At 31.4% G+C, this 26,302-nt stretch overlaps 1 pseudogene; it reads left to right on the forward strand.

Annotated features, from left to right (window-relative positions):
• The first annotated feature begins 607 nt into the window (after positions 1-607).
• Positions 608-7,234, forward strand: LOC126194950 (NADH-ubiquinone oxidoreductase chain 5-like; annotated as a pseudogene).
• Positions 7,235-26,302: the final 19,068 nt, after the last annotated feature.

Below are 26,302 nucleotides of genomic sequence, written 5' to 3' on the forward strand. Positions count from 1 at the left end.
ATCCAGACGCGAACGTTGATAACTAACTTCGACAAAGATTTCATAATTAATACTGATCAAACAGGTACGTAAAGAGCTGTTCACAAATGTCATATGACATGATGATAGAATATGATAATCTGATATACGATAGACAACACAGATTTCGTATATTTCTTATATAAACGATATTTTTATATTTTGTTTGTCAGGGTGCCAGTACCAGTCCACGTTCAACAGAACTCTCGCCGAAAAAGGGTCAAAGGCTGTTCTGGTAACCCGACACGACATGAACAAGGAGACGCATTCGTATACGGCACAATATTCAATCACAATGTCTGGACGAGTCTTGCCTCTTGTTTTCGTTTACCTCCAAGAATCCACAGGTACATTTGGATCCAGAGTACAGAAGACAGTCGACGAGTACGCCAAGAAGTATATCAATGTTGTTATTACATCCTCCAAATCCGGTGGTAAACTAAATACGGGTTTGTTCATGGACTTCTTGCGTAATGCTTTGCAACCATACATACAAAAGAAAGAATTTCTCCTTCTGATCGACTCTTGGGATGGGCAAACGAACTCGGCGTTATACGATGAGATGTTCCAGGACGATAAGAATTTACCAATGTGCACTATAAAAGTCATTCCTCCAAAGTGCGCTCCTCTCGTCCAACCGTGTGATGTGTATTGTTACCGGCAGGTAAAAAATTTGATCAAGCGCCTTCAAAATTGTGATTATTTAATCGAGCAAAACCGTGGCATCAACTCCAGAGACGATTGTATAAAAATCCAATCCATCGTCCACCACCAATTGTCTTCTCCGATTTTTGCCGATATGATACGATACACGTGGTATGCATCAAACCTGACAAACGATAGAACAGTTTTTCAGAATGTCAATCAGGTGTGTTTCCCAACAGATAATTTAAAAAAAACAATTGTTCTTGTAAAAACGCATCGTTTATCAGATGTGCTCGATGTCGTGCTGTTTCCTGCTTTCCATGTTTCTATGATAGCTATCACTGTGGTTTGTGCGATACTCCAGCTACTTCTGGTCACTAATTGTTAATTATGTGCGAGTGTATACCGAACTTTTCAATAAATTGTATCCACTTGAATTTTATTTGTGATATTGTGTTTTATTTCTAGTATTATTTTTCCACGACAAACGACTTTGAACAACTTATTATATTCATAATTGTTGCAACTGATTGCCGGGAATTATATATATATATATATATATATATATATATATATATATATATATGTGTGTGTGTGTGTGTGTGTGTGTGTGTGTGTGTGTGTATGTGTGTGTGTGTGTGTGTGTGTGTACATTTGAAGTACAAAAAACAAATAATAAAAAAAAGTTGCATCGCGCGAGATTCGATCCGGTGACCTACGGGTTACAAACCCAAGCGCTTACCGCTGTGCCACGACGCTGTAGAAAAATATTAATCGTAGAGAGTATTTCACCGCAACGGTTTCTTTTAACTGTCGATTTTCTCGACAACGGCTGAGCAGTGCATCTTGGTGCTTTGCCACATTACACCTCTGGCCATGAGCTTTTATTATGCGCAGTATGAATCAAATCTGAATTTCACAATTGGCGGCCTCCCCTTGTGAGTTAGTTTCAGAGTTTAATATTGAATATGGTGCAGGTGGTTTTACTTTAATTTTTTTAGCTGAGTATACTAGAATTGTTTTTACAAGAATATTGTCAACTTTAATTTTTTTAGGTGGAGTTATTTATTCTTTTATATTTTTTATTAGGCTTGCTATTATATCCTTTGGCTTTATTTGAGTTCGGGTTACATTACCATGGTTCCATTATGATAAGTTAATATACTTAGCTTGAAAAAGTCTTTTACTTTAATTTGAATTTTTTTATTTTCTTTGTTGGTTTAAAGATTTTATTTATCTCATTTATTTAGTGAAATTTTTTAAGAAAAGCTAATAGAAGAGTTAAAATTCTAGTTTTATGTTTTCAAAATATATGCTTTTCCTAAGCTAATTAACTTATTATTCCTTAATTAGCTTATCTCATGCATTTGCAATGTGGACATTAATTAAGAAGTATGTAAAGTAGATAATTGTTAAGATTTGTCCTGTTATAATACAAGGTTCTTCACCAGGTCGTTTACCGATTCATGTTAATAAGCATACAACAACTACTATAATTCAGAATAAAATCTGATTAATAGGATAGAATTGGATACCTCGGAATGGTGTTTTATTATAAAATTGTAAAATTATTAAGATTCTAATTGATAAGAATAATGCAATAACACCTAACTTATTAGGAATTGATTGTAGAATTGCATATGAAAATAAGAAATATCATTCTGGTTGAATATGAACTGGTGTTACTAGTGGGTTAGCAGGTACAAAAATATTTGGATCTCCTAGTAGGTAAGGATTAATTAAGCATAATATAATTAATAATGATGTTATTAATACAAATGTAACAGAATCCTTGAAAGTAAAGTATGGATGAAATGGAATTTTTGAGTATCTCCATTTAGTCCTAATGGGTTATTAGACTCTGTTTGGTGGAGAAAGAATAACTGAATTGCTGCTATAGCAGCAATAATAAATGGTAATACAAAATGAAATGTGAATAATCGATTTAATGTTGCGTTATTAACAGCAAACCCCCTCACACTCATTGAACTAAATCTGTTCCTAAATATGAAATCGCTGATAATAAATTAGTAATTACTGTCGCACCTCAAAATGATATTTGACCTCAAGGTAAAACCTATCCTATAAATGCAGTTGCTATAACTAAGAATAGAATTACTGTACCAATTATTCAGGTGTGCATGTATATATAAGATCCATAGTAAATTCCTCGTCCTACATGTAAATAAATACAAATAAAAATATAGAAGCTCTATTTGCATGTAAAGTTCGAATAATTCAACCATTATTTACGTCTCGACAGATGTGTACTACACTACTAAATGCTATTTCAATATTTGATGTGTAATGTATAGCTAAAAATAGTCCAGTTACGATTTGAATTACCAAACATAACCCTAGCAGGGATCCAAAATTTCATCAAAATGAAATATTTGGTGGCACAGGTAAATCAACTAAAGAGTTATTAATAATTTTAATTAAAGGATGTCTTAATCGTAAGGGTTTATTCATTAGTAAATTATCTTATTTTACGAATAGGTCCCTGGTTAATATTAGTGATTTTAACAACTGCTAATAGTGCTAAAATAAATAAATTATTATTATTATTGTAATAATGAATGTTGGTCTGTTATATAATTTTTCTAAAGATATTGTTATTTCTTGGTAATTGATTGAGTTATCAATATTTATAGTTTCAGTATTTTTGAACAAGTCTATAAATATTGCTATATCTAGGATAATTAATGTCGATATAATAAACACACATACTGTTAAGGTAATAATTATGGTAATTGATTTAGGTTGAAATATTTCGTTTGATGCAATTCTTGTAATATAAATAAATAGAACTAATATACCACCAAGAACCGTTAAAAATAAAATATACGATAATCAATATTTTTCCATTATTGTTCCTGTTATTAATCCAACTAAAAAATTTTGTAGGATAATGAAAAGCATTATTGATATTGGGTGTCTTAATTTAATAAAATTTATATTCATTACGTTTGATAGTGATACAAGTATTATTTTAATCATTTCAGGGATTAGTTTATTTAAAATATCGGTTTTGGGGACTGATGATGGAAGCTTTTCCACCTCTGAAGTTTTAAAAGCGGGGGCTAGACTTATTTCCGGTTTACAAGACCGGCGTTTTTTTAAACTATTAAAACTAATGTTTATATTCTCTGTCTTTACTTCTTTGTTGGTTTATTTTGCTGGTGTTTATGTTTTTTCTTCTAAACATAAACATTTATTAATGGTTCTTCTAAGATTAGAATATAATGTTCTTTCTTTACATATATTAATTATTGTTTTTCTTATAGTGTTTGATTATGATTATTTCTTTCCTGTCATTTATTTGGTTTTTTCTGTTTGTGAGGGTGCTTTAGGTCTTTCTATTTTAGTTTCAATAATTCGTTGTCATGGTAATGATTTTTTAAATTCTTTTGGTTTATCTTTATGTTAAAGTATTTATTTATAACTATTTTTTTGATCTCTCTTTGTTCGCTGAATAATTGTTGATGGTTGGTTCAATCTTTAATGTTTCTGTCGAGTTTTGGTTTTACAATTTGTGATTATTCATATGCAGATTTGAATATAATTAGATATTATTTTGGTATTGATTATTTTTCTTTTAGTTTGATTTTGCTTAGTTTTTGAATTTGTTCTTTAGTTATTACTGCTAGAGGTTCAGTTTATTTAAGTTCTTATCAATCTAATTTTTTTGTCTTTATGGTTTTAATTTTAATGATTATGCTTTATTGTTCATTTGCTAGATTAAGTCTTCTTTCTTTCTATATTTTTTTTTGAGGCTACATTAGTTCCTAATTTACTTCTCATTTTGGGTTGAGGTTATCAACCTGAACGTTTACAGGCTGGTGTTTATTTAATTTTTTATACATTGTTTGCTAGATTACCTTCATTGTTGGTTTTAGTTAAGGTTTATGATTTTTCTAACACTTTATATTTCCCTTTATTGGTTGATTTTGGTTCTTATTATTTTATGTTTTACGTATTTATAATTTTGGCTCTTTTAGTTAAGATGCCAATATTTTTAGTTCATTTATGGCTTCCTAAGGCTCATGTAGAGGCCCCTATTTCAGGTAGAATGATTCTTGCTGGTGTTTTATTGAAGTTAGGTGGTTATGGTATTTTTCGTGTTATAAAGGTTATTTCTTATTTGGGTTTAAAGTTTGATTATTTTTGATTATCTTTAGGTTTATCTGGAGGGGTTATTGTTAGATTTATTTGTTTTCGTCAGGTTGATTTAAAGTCTTTAATTGCATATTCTCCTGTTGCTCATATAAGAATTGTTATTAATGGATTGATAACTATAAATTGGTGAGGTTGTATGGGTTCTCATTCTTTAATGGTTGGTCATGGTTTATGTTCTTCTGGATTATTTTGTTTATCTAATATTATTTATTAACGTTTAGGTAGGCAGAGATTATTAATTAACAAGGGTATAATTAATTTGATACCAAGAACGGCTATATGGTGATTTCTTTTAAGATCATCAAATATAGCCGCTCCACCCTCATTAAATTTGGTAGGTGAACTTATATTATGAAATAGAATTATGTCTTGATCTTCTTTTAGATCTTTTGCTTTAATTTTTTTGTCTTTTTTAGAGCTGATTATACTTTATATATATATATTTTTATTATCAGCATGGTAATTATTATTTTGGTGTTTTTACTTGTTCTCTTGGTTATTTTCGTAAATATCATCTTTTACTTTTACATTGATTGCTTTTAAATATTCTTTGTTTAAAGGGTGAATATATCTTTGTTTAGGTTGTTTAAGTATTTTAATTAAAATATTGTTTTGTGGAATCAATGATTTGAAGTTTTTCATCTTAGGCCATGAATTTATTTTCTATTTGTTCTTTGAGTTTTTTTCTTTATTCTTTTATAGAACTATAATTTTTATTTTAGGTATTTATTACTTAATAATGATTATAGAGTTTTTGTTGAGTGAGAACTTTTTAATTTAAATGGTTCTATGGTTGTTATGACTTTAATTTTGGATTGAATGTCTCTTATTTTTGTGTCTTTTGTTATATATTTCTTCTTTGGTTATTTATTATAGAGAAGATTATATATCGGGCGAAAAGAATATAAATCATTTTATTATTATTGTTTTAATATTTATTCTTTCTATAGTGTTTTTAATTATTAGTCCTAATTTGATTAGAATTTTGTTAGGATGAGATGGTTTGGGTTTAGTTTCTTATTGTTTAGTTATTTACTACCAAAATGTAAAATCTTATAGTGCTGGTATACTAACTGCACTTTCTAACCGTATTGGTGATGTTGCTATTTTAATTTCTATTGCTTAAAAATTAAATTTTGGTGGTTGAAATTATAATTATTATTATGATTTTATTTCTAATTCTTTTGAAGTAAAGCTTATTACTATATTAATTGTTTTGGCAGCTATAACTAAAAGAGCTCAAATTCACTTTTCTTCTTGACTTCCTGCTGCTATGGCTGTCCCTACTCCTGTTTCTGCTTTAGTTCATTCTTCTACTCTCGTTACTGCTGGAGTTTATTTATTAATTCGTTTCAGACCAATATTAGATACTTATAATTGTGGTTGATTGTTACTTATAATTGGTTGTATAACTATATTTATGGCTGGATTGGGGGCTAATTTTGTATTTGATTTGAAGAAGATTATTGCTCATTCTACTTTAAGACAACTTGGTTTAATAATAAGAATTTTGGTCATAGGTTATCCAAAACTTGCATTTTTTCATTTAGTAGCTCATGCTTTATTTAAGGCATTATTATTTATGTGTGCAGGTTCAATAATTCATAATTTAAAGGATTCTCAGGATATTCATTTTATAGGCTCAATTGTTAATTTTATACCTTTAACTTCAGTTAGTTTTAATGTTTCTAGTTTGTCTTTGTGTTGTATACCTTTTTTTAGTGGGGTTTTATTCAAAGGATTTGATTCTTGAAATGGTTTGTTTAATATGGATTAATTGTTTAATTTTTTTTCTTTATTTTTTTCTACTGGTTTAACTGCTTCTTATTCTTTTTGTTTGTTTTATTATTCAATATCTGGTGATAATATTCTTATTCTAGATTTTCTTTTGATGATAAGGGTTATTATATTTCGTTTGGTATCATTGGTTTATTGTTTGTTGCTGATTTTGGTTGTAGTCTTTTCTCTTGGTTAATTTTTCCTATTCCTCATGTGATTGCTTTACCATATTATATAAAGTTTTTAACTATTACAGTAGTTGTTTTAGGTGCTTATTTGGGTTATCTTATTTCTAATTTTGACTTTTCTCATAATTTATTTTCTTTAAGTATACTTTCTTTTTTTAGATTAGCTGGTTCTATATGGTTTATACCTTTTCTTTCAACTAAGTTTGTTAGATGTATTCCTTTAAAATTAGATTATTATTCATCTAAATCATTTGATTATGGTTGGGGTGAATTATTTGGTGGTCAAGGATTATATAGACTATTTATTTATTTAATTGGATATATTCAGGGTTGATATGATTCTAATTTCAAGATTTATCTTTTAACTTTTTTTTTGAATATTTATTTTAGTGATATTATTTTTCGTTTACTAAAACAACGTATAATTAGAGCGTGACACTGAAGATGTTAAGGAAGTACTTTTACTTTTAGGTATAAATATAGATATATTATTTTTACAGCGAAAATACAATGTTTTAATTTTAACTATATAAAATTTAGAAATGTTAACGGAGTTTAACCGCTAATATAAAAAGTTAGCAGCTTTCATATTGGCTTTACATTTCCTTAATTGGAACTTTATACTTCAATTATATTATTAACGGTAATATGCCTTTTTTGGCTTCAATTAATAAGAATAAGGGTATTTTATTTACCAATCTTCCAGGTCGAAACTGACTACAATATTTCGCTTCGTATTCTATTTAAGGTTGATTGATTATATCAATACTTTTTGAATGCAACCCAAATGTTATAGTTAACTACAACCCTTTATTCTGCTCATTGTAAGGCTCCTTGATTTCATTCATGGTATAGTCCGCCTAATAGGACTAGAATAAAAAATATTGTTGATACTGTTCAGATTATAATGTCTGAGGTTTTGAAAATAATTACAATTGGAAGAATTAGTGCAATTTCTACATAAAAAATTAAAAAAATTACTGTGATTAAGAAGAATCGTAGGGAGAATGGTATTCGTGCTGATCTTTTTGGTTCAAACCCACACTCAAATGGGGATCTTTTTTCCCAATTATTGATTAATTTCTTTGATAAATGTTGTTGCAAGGATTGTAACAATTATTGGAATAATAAATATAATAAAAACTCTTATAGATAGAATTAAGATTGTTTTTCTTTATTTATATCAAGCTTCCTGATTGGAAGGCAAATGTACTATTTATACTAGAAAAACAATTATCTACCTCATCAATAAATAGAGGTGTATAAGAATAATCATACTATGTCTACAAAGTGTCAGTATCATGCTGCTGCTTCAAATCCAAAGTGGTGTCTTGGTGAAAAATTATTTATTGAGTGTCAAAGTAGACATGTTGATAAGAAGATTGTTCCAATAATTACGTGTAGACCATGGAATCCTGTTGCAACAAAGAATGTTGATCCATAAACTGCATCTGCAATAGTGAAAGGTGCTTCTCAATATTCGTAAGCTTGAAGTATTGTGAAATATAGTCCTAATAATACTGTGAAGAATAATCCTTGTAGTGCTTGAATATGATTAGATTCTATTAAACTATGATGTGCTCAAGTTACTGTTACTCCTGAGGCTAAAAGAATAGCTGTATTAAGTAATGGAATTTGTATAGGATTAAAAGGTTGAATTCCTATTGGAGGTCATAGTATTCCTGGTTCAATTGTTGGTGCTTGTCTTCTTCTAAAGAATGCTCAGAAAAATGAAACGAAGAATAATACTTCTGATGCAATAAATAAAATTATTCCTCGTAATCCATTTGATACAAATCCTGTATGTGGCCCTTAATATGTCCCTTCTCGTACTACATCTCGTCATCATTGAATTATAGTTAGTAGGGTAATTCCAAATCCAATTATAAATAAGTTAATGTTAAATAGGTGAAATCATTTTGCTAATCCTGATACTAGGACTATTGCTCCAATTGCTTCTGTTAATGGTCAAGGTCTATTAAGTGGAATGGGTGATTTGAGTGAGTTGTTAACATATGTTTAGTATACTTCTCTAGAATATAAGGTGTGTAAATATATGATTAGTATGGTTAATTCATCCAAATAACATGAATCTTAATCATATTCATAGAGCGATTGCAAATGTTAATGCTAAATGTCTTGTTCTAGTAAATATGTAAGGGAATAATCCTATAAAATTATTAAATAGTATTATATTAAAAATTGAGATAATTATGAATGTTGTTCCATTAAATGATTTTGGTCCTAGTAGTGTTTTGAATTCATTGTGCAAAGTTAGGTTTAGTTTATTTCAGATAATATTAATTCGTGATGGTGTAAGTCAGAACATTGATGGGATTAATAATAGTCCTAAAAATGTTCTAGTTCATTTGAATGATAAATTGAAGATGTTAGTTGGTGGGTCAAATGTTGAGAATAAGTTTGTTATCATTTTCAATTCAAGTTTTTTATCTCAATTGTTCTTTTTTCTGCTCTTTTAATAAGATTAGGCTTAAATGAGAAAAAGTTTATTTGATTGAACAGGATTAAGGTAGCTGAAAATATAATGAATATGGAGAATCATATGAGAGGGGTTATTTGAGGGATTTTGGTTTAATTTCCCCATCAGAAGTAGCCGTTAATTTACTACTGCTTGGTTTAAGAGAACATTACTTACTTTCAATCATCTGATGTATTTCAAGGTGTACTAATTGTTTAGTTATTTTAGATTGACACTCTAATTTTATATATTTTCACTAAATCCTTAGATTATCTTAAATAATCACTTGATAAATACGTTTACTGAAGTTCTTTCAATTACAATTGGTATGAATCTGTGGTTTGCTCCACAGATTTCTGAGCATTGTCCGAAGAATAATCCAGGTCGGTTTATTGTAAATTTTCCTTGATTTAGTCGACCTGGTGTTGCATCAATTTTAACTCCTAATGCAGGAACTGCTCATGAGTGTAGAACATCTGATGCTCTTGTTAATACTCATACTTCTGTAGTTATTGGTAGAATTGTTCGGTTATCTACATCTAGAAGTCGAAATCCATTATTTTCTAGGTCTTGTTCTGGTGTTATATAAGTGTCAAATTCTACATCTATAAAGTCTGAATATTCATATCTTCAGTATCATTGTCGCCCAATGGTTTTGATTGTGATTATTGCGTCTACTGAATCATCAAGTAAGTATAATAGTCGTAATGATGGCAGGGCAATAAAAATTAGGGTAATTGCTGGTAATGCTGTTCAGATTGTTTCAATTAAGTGTCCATGAGGTATGTTTCGGTTTTTATAGGCAATAAATAATATATAACTTAGGGTATAACCTACAATTACTGTAATTAATAATAATACGACCATAGTATGATCATGAAAGAATGATAAATGTAAGAAGAATGGTTAATGAAGGTGGTAGTAATCAAAAACGTATGTTATTTATTCGTGGGAATGCTGTATCTGGTGCACCAACTATTAATGTTACAAATCAATTACCAAATCCACCAATTATAATAGGTATTACTATAAAGAAAATTATTATAAATGCATGGACTGTAATAATAACATTATAAATCTGGTCATCTCCAATTAGAGAACCTGGTTGACCAAGTTCAACACGAATTAGTATTCTTATTGATGTTCCTACTATTCCTGCTCATGCTCCAAATAGGAAGTATAAAGTACCAACGTCCTTATGGTTTTTTGAGAATAATCATTTTTGCGGTAAGATGGCTGAATTTTAGGTGGTAGTCTGTAAATCTACTTATGAGATGTTTTCTCTCTTACCATATTTTGGTGTTATTTTCAATTATGATTCTAGACTGCAAGTCTAGAGGTGTAAAATTTAAGTAAGGCCTAAAAGATCATACTTTTAATTATTACTTTGAAGGTTATTAGTTTAATTAACTTAAATCCTTACTATAATGAAATTAAGGTTGATGTTGAAATCAATCCTATTGTTGAAATTATTACTGTTATAGGAAGAATAATTCTTGATTTTTAAGACTTTATCTTTATAGATCATGAATTTTCTGTGTATGACATAATTAAGGCTGAGAATCTAATACGTATGTAATAATAAAGTGTAATTGTAGTTAATACAACTATAATGGTTATAATAGTTGTATTGTTGTTTTCTATTAATGATTGTATTACAATTCATTTTGGTAGGAATCCAAGAAATGGTGGTAAACCACCTAGAGATAGAAATATTATAAATTTCATTTCAGTTTGTATATTTCTGGATGAATAAATTTGGTGTATGAAAAATAGGTTTATTTGCTTAAATAATAAAACCATGATTAATCTTAGTAGTGAGTAAATAATAAAATATAGTTCTCAGATGTTTTCTCTGACTGTTAGGGATCTAATTATTCACCCTAAATGTCTAATTGAAGAATATGCTAGAAGTTGGCGTAGAGATGTTTGATTTAAACCTCCTATTGCTCCAGTAATGACTCTTAAAATGATAATTGTTCAAATGAAAGTCCTTAGTTGAATACAATAGGATAATACCATTATTGGGGCAATTTTTTGTCATGTTATTAATGTTAGAAATTATTTCATCTCGAAGCTCCTATTACTTCTGGAAATCAGAAATGAAAAGGTGCAGCTCCAATCTTTAATAATAATCTAGATCTGATTATTATTGATGGAATAAATTCTGTTTCTCATCCTATTGGATACTTTATTTAAATCAACAACATTGAAAATTTTGTCGATGCTATTGCTTGGACAATGAAATATTTAATTGATTACTCATTTATTATTATATTTTTATTTCTTGTTAGGATCGGAATAAATGAAAGTAAGTTGATCTCGAGGCCTATTCAAACTCCAAATTAGGAATTTGATGAAATGGACAGGATCGTTCCTATCATTAATGTTGATAGGAAGAGAAGCTTTGTAGAGTTGTTGGTCATTAAAAACGAGAGGATTGATACCTCTATAAATGGGGTATGAACCCATTAGCTTGTTTAGCTTACCTTTTTACATTAAGGTGTATGATGCACGTTAGTTTTTGATACTAAAGGAGGTAGTTTAATTCTATCTTATGTAATTTTTTAATGAAGGTAATTTTTATTTACTTGATTTACCCTATCAAGGTAACCCTTTAATCAGGCACTTAATTTATTTAATATATAAATTAAAAGCCATAAAATTATAATTCTTTAAATTATTTTATATATAAATTAAAAGCCATAAAGCCATTCTTGGTATCAAATTAATTATACCCTTGGTATTTATTAATCTTCTTCTACCTAAACGTTCATAAATAATATTAGATAGACAAAATAATGCAGAAGAACATAAACCATGACCATGAATGAGAACCCATACAACCTCACCAATTTATAGTTATCAATCCACCAATAACCATTCTTATATGAGCAACAGAAGAATATGCAATTAAAGACTTTAAATCAACCTGACGAAAACAAATAAATCTAACAATAACCCCACCATATAAAACTAAAGATAAACAAAAATAATTAAACTTTAAACCCAAATAAGAAATAACCTTTATGACACGAAAAATACCATAACCACCTAACTTCAATAAAACACCAGCAAGAATCATTCTACCTGAAATAGGGGCCTCTACATGAGCCTTAGGAACCCATAAATGAACTAAAAATATTGGCATCTTAAATAAAAAAAGCCAAAATTATAAATACATAAAACATATAATAATAAGAACCAAAATCAACCAATAAAGGGAAATATAGTGTTAGAAAAATCATAAACCCTAACTAAAACCAACAATGAAGGTAATCTAGCAACCAATGTATAAAAAATTAAAGAAACACCAGCCTGTAAACGTTCAGGTCGATAACCTCAACCCAAAATCAAAAGTAAAGTAGGAACTAATCTACCCTAAAAAAAATATAAAAAGAAAGAAGAGTTAATCTAGCAAATGAAAAAAAAGCATAATCATTAAAATTAAAACCATAAAGACAAAGAAATTATGTTGATAAGAACATAAATAAACTGAACCTCCAGCAGTAATAACTAAAGAACAAATTCAAAAACTAAGCAAAATCAAACTAAAAGAAAAATAATCAATACCAAAATAATATCTAATTATATTCAAATCTGCATATGAATAAACACAAATTATAAAAACAAAACTCAACAGAAACATTAAAGAATGAACCAACCATCAACAATTATTCAGCAAACGAAGAGGGATCAAAAAAAAATAGTTATAAATAAATACTTTAATATAAAGATAAACCAAAAGAATTAAAAAATCATTACCATGAGAACGAATTTTGAAACTAAAATAGAAAGACCTAAAGCACCCTCACAAACAGAAAAAACCAAATAAATAACAGGAAAGAAATAATCATAATCAAACTCAATAATAAAAACAATAATTAATATAAATAAACAAAGAACAATATATTCTAATCTCAGAAGAACCATTAATAAATGTTTACATTTTGAACAAAAAACATAAACACCAGCAAAATTAAGCAACAAAGAAGTAAAGACAGAGAATATAAACATTAGTTTTAATAGTTAAAAAACGCCGGTCTTTTAAACCGGAAATAAGTCTACCCCCGCTTTAAAACTTCAGAGGTGGAAAAGCTTCCATCATCGGTCCCCAAAACCGATATTTTAAGTAAACTAATCCCTGAAATGATTAAAATAATAATTATATCACTATCAAACGTAATGAATATAAATTTTATTAAATTAAGACACCCAATATCAATAATGCTTTTAATTATCCTACAAACTTTTTTAGTTGGATTAATAAGAGGAACAATAATGAAAAGATGATTATCATATATTTTATTTTTAATCTTTCTTGATGGTATATTAGTTCTATTTATTTGTATTACAAGAATTGCATCAAACGAATTATTTCAACCTAAATCAATTACCATAATTATTACCTTAACAATATGTGTATTCATTATATCGACATTAATTATCCTAAATATAGTAAAATTTATAGACTTGTTCAAAAATACTGAAACTATAAATATTGATAACTCAATCAATTACCAAGAAATAACAATATCTTTGGAAAAATTATATAACAGACCAACATTCATTATTACAATAATAATAATAATTTATTTATTTTAGCACTATTAGCAGTTGTTAAAATCACTAATATTAACCAGGGACCTATTCGTAAAATAAGATAATTTACTAATGAATAAACCCTTACGATTAAGACATCCTTTAATTAAAATTATTAATAACTCTTTAGTTGATTTACCTGTGCCACCAAATATTTCATTTTGATGAAATTTTGGATCCCTGCTAGGGTTATGTTTGGTAATTCAAATCGTAACTGGACTATTTTTAGCTATACATTACACATCAAATATTGAAATAGCATTTAGTAGTGTAGTGCACATCTGTCGAGACGTAAATAATGGTTGAATTATTCGAACTTTACATGTAAATAGAGCTTCTATATTTTTATTTGTATTTATTTACATGTAGGACGAGGAATTTACTATGGATCTTATATATACATGCACACCTGAATAATTGGTACAGTAATTCTATTCTTAGTTATAGCAACTGCATTTATAGGATAGGTTTTACCTTGAGGTCAAATATCATTTTGAGGTGCGACAGTAATTACTAATTTATTATCAGCGATTTCATATTTAGGAACAGATTTAGTTCAATGAGTGTGAGGGGGTTTGCTGTTAATAACGCAACATTAAATCGATTTTTCACATTTCATTTTGTGTTACCATTTATTATTGCTGCTATAGCAGCAATTCATTTATTCTTTCTCCACCAAACAGAGTCTAATAACCCATTAGGACTAAATGGAGATACTAAAAAATTCCATTTCATCCATACTTAACTTTCAAGGATTCTGTTACATTTGTATTAATAACATCATTATTAATTATATTATGCTTAATTAATCCTTACCTCCTAGGAGATCCAAATAATTTTGTACCTGCTAACCCACTAGTAACACCAGTTCATATTCAACCAGAATGATATTTCTTATTTGCATATGCAATTCTACGATCAATTCCTGATACGTTAGGAGGTGTTATTGCATTATTCTTATCAATTAGAATCTTAATAATTTACAATATTATAATAAAACACCATTCCGAGGTATCCAATTATATCCTATTAATCAGATTTTATTCTGAATTATAGTAGTTGTTGTATGCTTATTAACATGAATCGATAAACGACCTGTTGAAGAACCTCACATTATAACATGACAAATCTTAACAATTATCTACTTTACATACTTCTTAATTAATGTCCATGTTGCAAACGCATGAGATAAGCTAATTATGGAATAATAAATAAGTTAATTAGCTTAGGAAAAGCATATATTTTGAAAACATAAAACTAGAATTTTAACTCTTCTATTAGCTTTTCTTAAAAAATTTCACTAAATAAATGAGATAAATAAAATCTTTAAACCAACAAAGAAAATAAAAAAATTCAAAGATAAAGGTAAAAAACTTTTTCAAGCTAAGTATATTAACTTATAATAACGGAACCGTGGTAATGTAACCCGAACTCAAATAAAGCCAAAGGATATAATAGCAAGCTTAATAAAAAATAAAAAAGAATAAAAATCACCACCTAAAAAAATTAAAGCTAACAATATTCTTATAAAAACAATTCTAGTATACTCAGCTAAAAAAATTAAAGTAAAACCACCTGCACCATATTCAATATTAAACCCTGAAACTAACTCAGACTCACCTTCGGCAAAGTCAAAAGGAGTACGGTTAGTCTCAGCTAAACAAGAAGCAAAACAAGCTAAAGGTAAAGGAAAAGAAATAATAATAAATCAACAATAAAGCTGATAATTTATAAAATCAAACATGTTAAAACTACCAATTAAAATAATTAAAGATAATAAAATTAAAGACATACTAACTTCATATGAAATTGTTTGAGCAACAGAATGAAGAGAACCTAAAAAGAATAATTTGAATTAGAAGATCAACCAGCAATTATAACGGTATAAACACCTAATCTAGTGCAACATAAAAAAACAAAAATCCATAAGAAAAAGATCATACATAAGTTAGGTAAGGGAAGATTACTCAGACAGCCAAAGAAATTATTAAATTAAAAACAGGAGAAAAATAATAAAGTAAACTATTAGATATAATAGGAATTGGCTGCTCCTTACAAATTAACTTAATAGCATCACTAAAGGTCTGTGGGATTCCTACAAATCCTACTTTATTTGGACCCTTTCAAATCTGAATATAACCTAAAACCTTACGCTCCAATAAAGTTAGAAAAGCAACACTAATTAAAACACAAATAACTAATAAAAGAAAATTCAAAATAAACATAAATAAATCATAAAGTATCAATACTATTTGTAAAAAAAATCTACATAAATGAATTCTAAATTCAACACATTAATATGTCAAAATAAGTAAATTAATTAATATTAATCAATATAATAAAAAATATTTCAACCATATGGTCCTTTCGTACTAATATGGGTTAAAAATCTTAGGATAGAAACCGACCTGGCTCACGCCAGTCTGAACTCAGATCATGTAAGAATTTAAAGGTCGAACATACCTAATCACTGGGCTCCTGCACCCAAAATTTTTCTTAATCCAACATCGAGGTGGCAATCTGCTTTGTCAATATAAGCTCTCAAAAACAATTACGCTGTTATCCCTAAGGTAACTTAATCCTATGATCATAAATTATGGATAAAAACAACAAACATAAATCAATGATATAATAATGAAGAGTTTGTTTATTCTCCATGTCACCCCAACAAAACATCATCATTAAATAAAAATTAAATAAAAACAATGAACTTCAAAAAATTAAATTTTTTCTTAAGAAACTAGATATCTTAGGAAACGATTAACATCTCATTTCTATAAATAATTTAATAATAATTATGATACATTAACTATAAATTATTTAGAAATCAACCTAAATGGAGACAAGTAAAATAAATACTAAAATGTTGATAAACCCTGATACAAAAGGTACAATAAATAAAATTACTTAAAAAAATTTAAAATAATATTTCATAAAAACTTACCTTACCAATAAACTATAATTTAAAAAATCAATTCTATAAAATATACTAAGACAAAATTCAACAAAATTATTTATATTAAATAATTAAATAAACAAAAATAAATATAATAAAATAAATCAAGATATCCTGATTTGCACAGAAACACTTTACTAATAAGTTATATCTTGAACCTTTTCCTAGATACACATTCCAGTACATCTACTATGTTACGACCTATCTCATCTAAATTGAAGCTACTTTAAAATAATAAAATAGAATAATCAATAATGAGAGCGACAGGCGATGTGTACACACCTCAGAGCCAATATCGGTTAAATTACATTTCTATCAAATCCACCTTCATTAACAGTATTTCACCATCAAATCCGTTGTAAACAAAAATCTATTGTAACTTTCATCTAGTGGCAGCTTCAAACTGGGCAGGTCAGACTGTCCAGTATAGTCTGCTCCCTGTCGGAAGAATTTTCAACCTATGTGCGGAAGTGGACCTCCCAGGTCCTTTGTGCGCACAGGTAGGATTAGCCGTTGTAACGGCCGAGCAGGTAGCTGCGAGACCCCGTAGCGGACGGGTGTGTATGTCTTCCAGCTAAGCCAGGAGCCGCAGTTGGCGCGCTACCTGTGCAAGTTGTAACGTTTAATGTAATAAACAATTATACCAGACAACTTGTTCCGTCTAGTTATTGTGAGTGGAAACAAGGGGAGGACAGTAAGTTCTGTCGCACTATACATTCACACTCCAATGTGCCACCACAGGAGGAAGAGCCCGCGCGCACATGTTTTGGTCCTCCGGGCCGGATACAGTGACCACGCGGAATTTACATTCGCGCGGACTTATTTTCCGGTATTTGTGAACTTCTAAAAAACCACGTGTGAGCTGCTTACGTTATCGGTTTCGTTGTTGACTGCTATCGAGTGTCCCAAGGCCTGTTCGGCACTTCGACAATAACAGCCTTAACAAGGGCGATCGGGGACATATTTGTGAACATTTAATGTGTCTCTAATTCAAACGTGGGAGGCACAGAAACGCGTCGGTGCAGCATCGTCGGTGACGTCACCTCCTGCTCCCGCCGAAACTTCGCGCCGTCGGAGACTGCAACGCCTGCCACGCCAGCTGCCAGTGTCCGTGACGCCGCTGCTGTTCCAGTCCGTACTGCCGCTGCAGCCTGGTAAGTGCAACTGTTGGCTTCCTGCTATCATCTTCCTGGTCCTAAAATGGAGCCCTCAGAGAAAACAAAAATAGTCAAGCAGAGAGGTGTAGCAAAGGCCGCTCTCGCGCGCTTAGCGAGCTTTGTGCAGTCTGCAGACAGTGCCAGCATCGAAATGTTGGAATCAAAATTAAATCGATTGACTCGGATTCGGACTGATTTTGAGTCGTCTCAAACATGGCTGGAAATTGAAGACGAATCAGCAGATCACAGTAAGAACAGGGCAGAATTCGAGGATTCGTGGGACTTTGTTGAATCCACTCTCAAGGGTTCAATGAAGAGGTACACCAAGCTTCCGCAGCCTTTGGGCTCGAATCCATCAGGCAGTGTCAGTTCTTTGAAACTAGCCGCTATTAACTTGCCAAATTTTGAAGGTGACTATCTTAAGTGGCCATCATACAGGGATACGTTTTTGAGTCCCATCATGAATAACAATTCAATTGATGACGTTCAAAAACTTCACTACTTTAATTCGTCTTTGCGAGGGTAAGCTAAAGACCTTTTGAAACATATACCTGTCACAGCAGGAAATCTAGCGAGAGCCTGGGGACTTATTACGCAGAGGTATAATAACCCAAAAATAATTGCAGCCAGACATGCTAAGGCTTTGTTGGCCTTGCCTACAGTCGGCCATGGCGCAGCGAGCGATTATAGGCAACTAATTAATCACGTATGCAGCCATCTGAAGGCCTTAGAAGCTCTCAAACCTGATGTTCCACTTCATGAAGTTATTCTTTCGGAAGAGATTCTGTCCAGTATGCGACCCACAGATCGTCATGAGTGGGAGGTAAAAATGTCTTGGTCGACATTCACCACATTAAATCGACTAATAGATATTTTGGAAACAAAATGTCAGGCCCTTGAGTTGATCAGGTTCAGGGATAACACCTCAAGGGATTCGCAAGGAAATGTCAATAATTCAAATCAAACAAGACATGTGAGGAGGACTCATCTCGCTAATGCTGATGCTGAGGAATCATGTAATTTTTGTAGTGAACCTCATACTATCACTAAATGCTAGGGGTTTCAAGCACTAAATGTCGATGAGCGGCGGGCATATATGACAAAAAATAAGCTTTGTTTTTTGTGCATCCGCTCTGGTCATTTCTCAACTAAATGCAGGATTTCTCCTTGTAAGACCTGTAAAGGAAGGCACAACATACTGCTCCACAAGCCTGCTGAACCAAGGAATGGGCAGAATAGTGAAACAGGAGGCCATTCCTTGGACCATCAAAAGCAAACATCCATTGTAATGTTTTGTTAGCAACAGCTGTTGTCAACATTAAAGACAGCATGGGTAGACAGCAGGATGCAGAGTTCTGCTAGATAGTGCGAGTCAGCTATCCTTTATATCTAAGGGAACGGCAGAGAAATTAAAACTGAAACGAAGTAAACATTCGTTTCCTGTGAAGGGTATAAACAATGCCTTTGCAGCCTCAGTGTCTTACACTTGTGATGTTGAACTGTCGTCTAGGGTCAACGACTTTCGTGTCAGAACCACTTGTGCGATCGTAGATCATGTTGTAAGGTAACAGGGGATAATATGGAACTCTTTCAAGTGATTTAAAATTTAAATCACGGCAGCAGAGATAATATGCTGGGCAAAATAGACCGGAAAATACTTGTTTGTGTTTTGATGGACGTTGTAGTTCCGTGGGATAGTGTTTTGGTTTTCTTTTAATTGCAACGAATTATATAAGTGTGGTGATAATTTGTAAAATTATATAATGTATTTAGATTTAAGTATTTAAATATTATAAAATATTGTAAACGAATTGTGGCCATGCTTAGCAATTGTTTTGACTACTGTGTTGTCATGTGACCCGACTCAGGACTGTGGATGTGAGCGGGAAAATCGGGGTCTTTTGTCGTTGGCGTTGTGGTGGTGAGTTGGGAGCGGGAAAGTGCCGCGAGTGCAAGCGTGGACGCCAGGGTATGCGAAGGAACAAAGTGAAAGTGTGTGGGTGTGAGACAAACAGTGTACGAATTGCACCGATTATTATTTGTGAACTTAAAAATGCATGGCCACAACGTTAAAGTGTTTCTTTTGAATAAATAAGTTACAATTTGAACGTGTATAGTTCAATTCACTGCTCTTCAAAAGCCAGCCAATATCAGGCTCAATAATAGGGGCGCAAATGCAACCGTTTACTACCAACCCCCTTTACAGATGAGCCACGTGAAAAATAGGTAGTAAACGAGCCCGAGTACAGTTGCAATGTCACCAGTGACTTGCCAGGGAGCAAGATAGACACAAGGTCCTGGAGTGTCCCATGTAATCTTCCGCTCGCTGATCCAAAATTCAACAAGCCTGACACAGTAGATATAATTCTTGGTGCTGAGGTTTTCTTTGACGTTGTTTGTAAGGAAAGGCTGGTGAAACCAAGCCATCCCTCACTGGTCGAAACAAAATTTGGCTGGATTTTGTCTGGTAGGATGCCTTCAGCTTCATGCAACATGCCTCATTCTACAGTGACCTCGTGCTTTGTTAGAGGTGACAATTTAGATGCGAAGCTGCAAAGGTTTTGGGAGTTACAGGAACTGTCTACGAAAACGATGAGTAAGCAGGATAAAATATGTGAGGCTCACTTTCAGCGCCACACATCACTAGATGAAGAAGGGAGATTTTTGGTTCGACTACCAGTGAAACTTGACTGTAAATCCTTAGGCGAATCACGACAACAAGCAACTCGGAGATTGGCGCATCTTGAGAGGAGGTTTAAAAGGCAACCGAATCTGCAGAAGGAATACGCTGCATTCATGCATGAATATGGTAATGAGATCGCTTTGCTGATGGCCAGTTCCCCTATTCCACATAATAGCAAATTAAGGGATTTGCACCCATTTGTTGATGCCGAAGGTATTTTACGAGTGGGAGGGAGATTAATGAATGCTAGTGTACCATATGATGAGCGCCATCCTATTATCGTACTGCCTATGCATCATTTGACAAAAAGTCTCATAATACGTGAACATGAAAATCTGTTGCACGCTGGGTCACAACTTTTGTTGGCTATGTTGCGTAGGAGGTTTTGGATCCCCAATGGGCATAACACAGTCAAGGGAGTTATCAGAAAATGTTTAAAATGCTTTAGGCTTAAGTCCAAGACAGGAGTTCAACTCATGGGTTAGCTACCTGCAGCTAGAGTAAACCAGTCTCATCCATTCCAGCACTGTGGAGTAGATTATGCAGGCCCTATTGCTGTAAAGCATGGTGGAAGACGAAGTAAGGTTACCATCAAGGCTTATATTGCTTTATTCATTTGCATGGCAACCAAGGCCATCCACTTAGAATTAGTTAGTGACTTGGTAACAAGTTCATTTTTGGCTGCCCTCAGGAGATTCATTGCAAGAAGAGGGAAACGTTCTCACATGTACAGTGACAATGGCACCACATTTGTAGGTGCAGACAATGAGCTTAAACGTTTTCTCTCTAATGTTGCTACTGTTGTGAATTTTTCGACCTCAGAAGGAATCGGTTGGAGGTTCACTCCACCTCGTGCCCCTCACTTTGGTAGTCTCTGGGAGGCAGGAATCAAATGCATGAAGTCGCATCTCAAACACGTCATTGGCAATGCAGTACTGACATCTGAAGAACTGACTACTGTGTTAATTCAGATAGAAGCAATAGAAGCATGCTTGAATTCAAGGCCGTTGTGTCTTCTCTCTGATGACCTAGATTCTCCTGCTGCTCTCACTCCTGGTCATTTCCTAATCGGACAGCCCCTTTGTGCTCATCCTGAACCCTCTGTCCTTGAGGTTCCCGCCAACAGGTTGTACAGATGGCAACTTGTACAACAGTTGCATCAGTCCTTTTGGAAGACGTGGATCACAGAATACATACATGATCTGCAGCAACGCAAAAAATGGACATCGGAAGGTGCATGGCAACCGTTGATCGGCGATCATCTGTTGGTCAAGGAGGATAATTTGCCTCTTTGGGTGTGGAGGCTGGGTGTCATTGAACAGCTGTTTACCAGTCCTGATATGTGTATGCGTGTGGTGATGGTAAAAACTGCTAATGGGCAGATTAAGAGGCCTATAGCAAAATTGTGTCCCCTACCTAAGCAGTGAATCAGTTAAGTGTTCCCTCAGATCTGTGTAGTGGTATATGATACAGAGCCACTGCCAAATGGCCATTTACTAGAATAACCTCATAATTCATAAGATGATCAGCTTGGAAGCTGTGGATGTTTCTTGTGGACTAACTGCTGTTAGTAATGATTTCATGTTTTTATGCAGTACAACATTAATAGTTTATTGTTTTGTGTCCTACATGTTAGTACCCATTGTGTTCCACATGCAGCATGACAGTGGTGTTTTGTTGTATTCATGTTTTATGTTCATTGATCTTGTACCTAGTTATATATTTTATTGTTTACTTGTTTTGGTTTTGTTGTTTCTTAAAATTTTGGTATTTGTAAAATGAGAAAACTCATTTTAGAGTGGGAGGATGTTTGGACTCTGCTACTCACTCCAACTGCCATCTAGTGGCAGCTTCAAACTGGGCAGGTCAGACTGCCCAGTATAGTCTGCTCCCTGTTGGAAGAATTTTCAACCTATGTGCGGAAGTGGACCTCCCAGGTCCTTTGTGCGCGCAGGTAGGATTAGCCGTTGTAACGGCCGAGCAGGTAGCTGCGAGACCCCATAGCGGACGGGCGTGTATGTCTTCCAGCTAAGCCAGGAGCCGCAGTTGGCGCGCTGCCTGTGCAAGTTGTAACGTTTAATGTAATAAACAATTATACCAGACAACTTGTTCCATCTAGTTATTGTGAGTGGAAACAAGGGGACGACAGTAAGTTCTCTCGCACTATACATTCACACTCCAATGTGCCACCACGGGAGGAAGAGCCTGCGCGCACACCACCTCCTCTTAACTATAAGCTGCACCTTGACCTGAAATATTTTATAATTATAAATCTTGAGAATTATAACTCTAAAAAGATTCTCTGATAACGGAGATATACAAACAAATAAATTAAGTAGAGTAAATTGTGTATTATCAATCACGGGGTAAGTTCCTCTGAATGGAAAGAGATACCACCAAATTCTTTGGGTTTCAAGACTTTAACTAATAGTACCTTGGTAAATACAATCAACATTTAAAATAATAGGGTATCTAATCCTAGTTTATTATTTAAATTTCACAGATTCATAAAAAGAGCTACAAACAAATTTTAACATTTCACCTTACAAATTTATATTTTAACCCCAATAATATAAAGAACTGTTTTAACCAATAATATTCACTTGTATCAATCGTATAACCGCGACTACTGGCACGAATTATGCCAATACTAAATCAATTGCTAAATCCAAAATCACTTGATAATTAAATCATATTACTGCAAAAAGAACATTTAGTTTAACAAAACTTCCATATAATACAAAGAAAAAGTGAATAAACAAGCAAGAATAATACTTTTAAGAACAAAAGATAAGAAATTTGAAAATTTATCAAATTAAGAGAAAATAAAAGATTCAAATATTTAAAGAAGAAAAGAAAAAAATCACAAACAATAAAGAAAAAAGAAATGCACCTCCATGTGACCACAACAACTTCTCTGTTGTTTATAAATAAATATTTATATGGAACATGTATACCAATAAATGTACTATATTCTTTCTTATTTAATCTTTCTTTTCACTAATAATAAAGAAAGATTAAATAATATAATAAATATATTTTATACAATTATGTAAATTAATGTAATATGTTATTAGTATAAAATTTTGTTTATATTAAGTTAACTTAAAATTTAATAGTTAAATAATCTAATTATAGATAATTGTATTATTATAATTAACATAATTATTTATATTAATATAATATTTTATATTTAATGTTATTAATCTTATTTATTATATCCAATTATAATAATATTTAATATTAATTATATATATTATATATATTATAATATAATAAACTATTTTAAGCTAAAAACATAAGTAGCTATAATCCTAGATAAATAAATGTATCAAAATAATAATCACTTAATAATAATAAAATAAACTTATAAGTATTTAAATTATAAGTATTTAAATTTAATTAAATGTAATATATTAATATAAATTATTTATTATATATATATATATATCTATAAAAATTAACCCAATCGAGATAAATTAATTAGGAATAACCAAAATAATACATAACCAAATTTCAAAAAAAAAAACTTTAAATTTATATATTACATAAATGAAGTGCCAGATTAAAGGGTTACCTTGATAGGGTAAATCAAGTAAATAAAAATTACCTTCATTAAAAAATTACATAAGATAGAATTAAACTACCTCCTTTAGTGTCAAAAACTGACATGCATCATAGACCTTAATGTAAAAAGGTAAGCTAATGGATCATACCTCGTCTATAGAGGTATCAATCCTCTCGTTTTTAATGACCAACAACTCTACAAAACTTCTCTTCCTATCAACATTAATGATAGGAACGATCCTGTCCATTTCATCAAATTCCTGATTTGGAGTTTGAATAGGGCTTGAGATCAACTTACTTTCATTTATTCCGATCCTAACAAGAAATAAAAATATAATAATAAATGAGTAATCAATTAAATATTTCATTGTCCAAGCAATAGCATCGAAAAATTTTCAATTTTGTTGATTTAAATAAAGTATCCAATAGGATGAGAAACAGAATTTATTCCATCAATAATAATCAGATCTAGATTATTATTAAAGATTGGAGCTCTACCTTTTCATTTCTGATTTCCAGAAGTAATAGGAGCTTCGAGATGAAATAATTTCTAACATTAATAACATGACAAAAAATTGCCCCAATAATGGTATTATCCGATTGTATTCAACTAAGGACTTTCATTTGAACAATTATCATTTTAAGAGTCATTATTGGAGCAATAGGAGGTTTAAATCAAACATCTCTACGCCAACTTCTAGCATATTCTTCAATTAGACATTTAGGGTGAATAATTAGATCCCTAACAGTCAGAGAAAACATCTGAGAACTATATTTTATTATTTACTCACTACTAAGATTAATCATGGTTTTATTATTTAAGCAAATAAACCTATTTTTCATACACCAAATTTATTCATCCAGAAATATACAAACTGAAATGAAATTTATAATATTTCTATCTCTAGGTGGTTTACCACCATTTCTTGGATTCCTACCAAAATGAATTGTAATACAATCATTAATAGAAAACAACATAACAACTATTATAACCATTATAGTTGTATTAACTACAATTACACTTTATTATTACTTACGTATTAGATTCTCAGCCTTAATTATGTCATACACAGAAAATTCATGATCTATAACGATAAAGTATCAAAAATCAAGAATTATTCTTCCTATAACAGTAATAATTTCAACAATAGGATTGATTTCAACATCAACCTTAATTTCATTATACTAAGGACTTAAGTTAATTAAACTAATAACCTTCAAAGTTATAATTAAAAGAATAATCTTTTAGGCCTTATTAAAATTTTACACCTATAGAATTGCAGTCTAGAATCATAATTGAATATAACACCAAAATATGGTAAGAGTGAAAACATCTCATAAGTAGATTTACAGTCTACCACCTAAAATTCAGCCATCTTACAGCAAAAATGATTATTCTCAACAAACCATAAGGACATTGGTGCTTTGTACTTCCTATTTGGAGCATGAGCAGGAATAGTAGGAACATCAATAAGAATACTTATTCGTGCTGAACTTGGTCAACCAGGATCTCTAATTGGAGATGACCAGATTTATAATGTTATTATTACAGTCCACGCATTTGTAATAATTTTCTTTATAGTAATACCTATTATAATTGGTGGATTTGGTAATTGACTTGTAGCATTAATAATTGGTGCACCAGATATAGCATTCCCACGATTAAATAACATAAGTTTTTGATTACTACCACCTTCATTAACCCTTCTTCTTACATCTTCTATAGTAGATAACGGTGCTGGTACAGGATGAACAGTTTACCCTCCTCTAGCAGGAGCTATCGTACACGGGGGTGCATCTGTAGATCTAGCTATTTCTCATTCCACTTAGCAGGTGTATCATCTATTCTTGGTGCAGTAAACTTCATTACAACAGCAATTAATATACGATCAGAAAGTATAACTTTAGATCAAACACCTTTATTTGTTTGATCTGTGGCTATTACAGCCCTTCTCTTCCTTCTTTCACTTCCAGTTTTAGCAGGATCTATTACTATACTATTAACAGACCGAAATTTAAATACATCGTTCTTTGACCCTGCGGGAGGAG

Source organism: Schistocerca nitens, chromosome 7, assembly GCF_023898315.1.
Source record: "Schistocerca nitens isolate TAMUIC-IGC-003100 chromosome 7, iqSchNite1.1, whole genome shotgun sequence".
NCBI classification, from domain to species: Eukaryota; Metazoa; Arthropoda; class Insecta; order Orthoptera; family Acrididae; genus Schistocerca; species Schistocerca nitens.